This window comes from Acyrthosiphon pisum, chromosome A2 (assembly GCF_005508785.2).
Source record: "Acyrthosiphon pisum isolate AL4f chromosome A2, pea_aphid_22Mar2018_4r6ur, whole genome shotgun sequence".
NCBI classification, from domain to species: domain Eukaryota; kingdom Metazoa; phylum Arthropoda; class Insecta; order Hemiptera; family Aphididae; genus Acyrthosiphon; species Acyrthosiphon pisum.
Genome location: NC_042495.1, coordinates 54658656 through 54663591, shown reverse-complemented (window position 1 = coordinate 54663591; position 4936 = coordinate 54658656). Strand labels below are relative to the sequence as shown.

General features: G+C 34.2%; 1 protein-coding gene across 2 annotated transcripts in view; it reads right to left on the bottom strand.

Moving 5' to 3' along the window:
• Positions 1 to 2382, bottom strand: part of LOC100166576 — a 40383-nt gene extending 38001 nt beyond the window's left edge. The window contains exon 1 of one of the 2 annotated variants that reach the window (XM_016803114.2): positions 1812 to 2382. The gene's annotated coding sequence lies outside the window, so the exon portion shown is untranslated. The remainder of the gene's footprint in view (positions 1 to 1811) is intronic. The other variant, XM_008183203.3, reaches the window with a different exon arrangement.
• Between the last annotated feature and the right edge of the window lie 2554 nt (positions 2383 to 4936).

Genomic DNA, 4936 nt, shown 5'->3' with positions numbered 1-4936 from the left:
TGGGAAGTCGATCTCAAGTAGACTTGACGACAAATTCAAATCTGTTTTCAGAATTCTTATCGCTTTATTATATCAATCGGTACGCTGGAAATAGAACACATCTATAATCCTATGTTTCACGTGTGTTAGACAAAGATAGAAAATCACCGCTTCCATCCCCTTAAGACACATATTATGTCAGTTTTAAAGTTTATGCACATGGCATGTTTTATCAGAGTCTATAGATGACAGGTGTATCCTCGGGTGTATCGTTAAAATAATAGGGTGAACCGTGAACGTTGGCTCAAGTACATTTTATTCCCGAAAACCACCACTGCATGGCCACATTTCAAAGTAATTTATAGCCCAACAAATGATAGGTACATCTGCTTTAAAAATTCCAATAATTTATCAAACCCTTCAAACTCAAAAATATGCATTACAAGCAATCGCTAAAGCAATTTTTTAGGTTTTCATACATTTATTTACCTAAATTTAATTTAAACAAAAACATAGAACCTAGTTTTAATCAAAATAAAATTCCGAGTAAAATTCCATCCGGAAACTAAAGTATAAGTAGTCAGGTACTCTGTACCAATCAGAAATTGCTATTTTTTTTATTAAATAAATCAGCCGCTGTATTTTTTTGGTTTGTCTCGATCAACATGGGCTTACCCCGATTGAATTAATTACAAAAAAGGGTAGATTAAAAATTTTTTTAAAAATACGAAGGTGGTCGCGATCGACTTGTTGGCCCCCTGCCAAATAATACTCTCGATAATACATTACTCTACTAGTGTGTTGAATCTAACGAGTGAAGTGGCGAAGGGGGTTGCCTCAAAGTTTTTTAAGGGGTGGTGAGTGCGTAACGGCCAATAGGTGATAATTTAGAATTAACCATAGTAGGTACCTATTTTAGTAATAACTAGATACAACAGGAAAATATTACAGTGAATATATGACATTATTGAGTTATTTGTGCTGCAAGGTGAGTGAAATATCAAACCAGCTTTTGAAAAATTTCAAGTTTGCCACGCTACTACGTCTAACCATTAATCTAACTATTATTAAATTATGAAGTTAATTTGGCATAGGCCATAGCAAAAGTGATTAATAATTATCAAATAAACACAATATAAGTATGTAGGTACTTATTTAGATATCTTAAACTCAATTTTTAGGCTTTCACGGAAACGATTTGAGATTTTATGAACTGTTATAAAATTAAAAATATTAGGTGATGAATTTCGAATAAAATTGAACCAGAAGTCAGAATTATCTTTTTATACGGTAAATATAACTGTTGGAATGTTGAACCTAACCGACATTGAAGTAAGACCAAGACAGGACAAAAGATTTAGAAAGGCATCATGCGATGAACGGTTTTTTAATGGATCCCCAAAACATTCTTCGTCCTATAAATATATGAAATACACGTAATACACAATGCCTAGATCACTAGGTGCCTATATGTAAATGTTATTTAAACCAATATCTTTGAATCGCCGAATCGCCTAAAAAATGTATAATTGACCCATTATGGGCCACTACATCATGCGTCGTATAAGAGACAATTATTAGCATTCAGTTCAGTATTGATGCATTAAATATTTAGTAGGTACCTAATTCTTTACCTATGCAACCAGGTGGCTGGCATAAGTCTCACCAAGGTACCTATAAGCAATAAGTAGTTAATCTTAGATGTTAGACCAACAATAGTCAGTAGTATTACTAACCAATTACGCTATTAAGTATTAGGTACCTATGTCGACAAGTTTATTACTTAGGTACCTATCATCGGATATTATCATTCTGGTATAGATGACACTTACAGACAATATTATATGGTATTAGTATTTTCACGATATTAATCCGTCGTAAGTGTTCGCTTTACGTCGACGTGAACTGCACGCGCGCTAGATTGTTTCCACAACATAATCGCAACACAACACAGAAATATTTCACTCGGTGCGGCACATTCCGGCGACGGCCTCCGGGCCGTGGTGATACTGCCGATCGCGAACAACCGAACCGCGCTCGTTAGGAGTCCGGGTGAACCCCGTACACGGGAGGAAATCGACGACAATGCGTCGCGGGATTAATATTGTGGTCTCTCGTCGACACGTTCTCACGGGGTCGGGCGGAAAAATCGGGCAAGCGACTGACCGCAACAGCGCGAACGCAACGACTCCAGCGACCCACGGAAGAAGAACAACTACTACTGACAACTGTAGTTTTTTTTTTCTGATCGTTCCGGCATCCGGTTTTGGACGCGACCGCAGCTATGTTCGCCGCCGACCACTAACAGCACTGTACTGCTGTTCGGCACTTCGGCGGCGGCACCACACGACGGTGCGGCCATAGATAAAGAAGTATGCGGCATTGCAGCGTGCGGCCCGACACGGAAAACGACGAATGGACAACGTCGCCGCCCCGGGTTCCGGCACAAACCGGTCTCGGGTCAAACGCGCAGTGTGGCCGCGGTGTCCGCGATATTGCCGGTACACGGTATTATCTGGCGCGTATCTACCGCGTGCCCAGCGTAAAAAATAACAATAATATTATGACATATTTTCATCAGATTCTATTCTGTATTTTTGTGATAATACTACCATAATATTATGTATAATGCAGTGGTTCACTATGGTACAAATGTACAATACGGTGTCGGCGTAAAATGTAAATTCACTAAATTCGAGCATTGAATTATATCATTATTACCTATATTACAAATAACAATAGACACGTCATATTATTATAATATTAGGTATACACAATATTTTTACATTCTTTATTGTAACAACATAACATATAAAACATAGATAAAGGACCAGGCAATTAAGAAAAAAAAATTTGATTACAATAAAATAATAATAAATACCAACCTTTTAGTTATGCTAGCTAAAAGTATGTGTCGAAAATCGAAATTCTCTGAAATATCGTTACTGTTGATTACCTAATACTTTACATTAATTATATTACACAATACACACGAACGTTTACCGAAATACCAAATTCAAGACGTGGGACTGGGCCGTGGGCACCTACCCCACCCATCAATAATTTATTGTTTACTATTTTATTTATTATTAGTATAATATTATATACTATACCTAATACTATTACTATATACTATATAGACACTTGAATACTTGCTAGTTGCTAGTACAGTGTATCACTAGTTATAATATACTAATATTGAATCTGGTAAAAATGGAACAATATTATATTATTATAATATGATTAAAAATTAAAACTATAGGTATATTGGAAATTTCCTTGTTTTAAAAGTACCTAATAAATGTCGATTTCATCTATAACAATTATAAGCTTCCCATAGGTACTAAAGCTCAACTTAATCGCTGCTTATGGTCTAAACTCTGCAGTATATTTTATAGTTTCTGAAGAAAGTTAGTACTTATAGTTTCTGTAATACTTACCTGTTGTTTTGAGGCTTTTCTCTAGTGTTGTTACCGTTTTTCGAAGAAATTCGTTTTTATTCATTCCTATATCACGGCCCACGAGAACGTATATTAAATCCAAACTATAATAGTAGGTATAGCCGCCAGCCGGTATAGGTATATTATAATATATTAATACATTTTATAATAAACGAAAATTATTAATTGCAAATATAATAATATATGCTATTTAGTCATATATTAGGTAGATTGTAGGTACCTGGTGGCTGGTATACCTATACTATTTAAAAGCTGTTGGTCAGGGTCAGGTTTATAGAAATTTTGCACCTCCGGGCAACATTAAATTGCCGCCTACCTACATGCAGCCATGCAGGCTGCTTGCCTAATGCCTACAGCCTTCTTCCTTTCGTATAAATAACATTTATCAAGCAAAAAAAAATAGTAATGAATATAACTATAATGATGGGACGTAGTTTTTTCTTTAATTTTTTATGTCTCTGGTTAAAGTTAAATACATTACAGATACCTAGGTATAATAATATTATACTAAAATGGCTACAACTCATTTGCGCACAATTTACGAACAATAGAAACATTTTTTTAAAAAATGTATTCACGTATAGAGTATACATAATCTGCGTACCTCCAGATTTTCAAATTGGTTATTAGTTATTACTGATGGTGGAAAATTATTATATTCAAACAACATTTTCCTTCAGGCTTAGGACTTTCTGTCTCATCATACTCTGATGTTATAGACTGGCGGGTTCAAAAATATTGTTTGAGCTATTTATTTTAGAACAGCTTCCTTATTAGAAAGCAGTTATACACAAATTGCACAAACTGCACAAATTGCAATTACAATCATTTTTCATATTAAAAATGTATTTATTTATTTTTCAATCCATATATTAAATATTTATTGGTACGCGTTTGCATTAAAAATGTTAAAAGATCAATTTTTTTGTATTTGCAATCAGAATATATCTTTTTCATGATCTTTTTTTTTTTTTAATATTTCTATTCTACGGGTAATTTATTTATTTTTAAATCTGTATTGTCTTGAATTTCCATTAGTATTTGAATAATTTGGCGAATGTAAGTGTGGCAGGTATAAATAATTGACTATTGAAGTGCATGTGAACGTTTTCAGCAACGCTCGTTGTTCTTGGGCTATTGTCTGGTTATTCACTAGCCCATAATTCTGGCCAAAAACCAGCATCGCCATCATCAATATGATTTTTTAATATACAGTCTAGAAAATCCATACCTACTTATATTACAAGGGGCTATTGAAATTATTGCTGTAAATGCGTTCGGAACTTAATTAGAGTTTAAATAAGGTAAAGTTTTTAAGCCACCTTCCAATTTCAGAATCATTTTTCGAGTATTCTTTTAATAACAATTTATTTTTTTTCAATTGACGGGTGTTTAATTAATATCAATAATATTGATCGTATATGGACAGCTTAAGACAGGCATATTTAGCATATTAAAATTATATGTCCTAGGTTTTTTTTTTTGGGGGGGGGGGG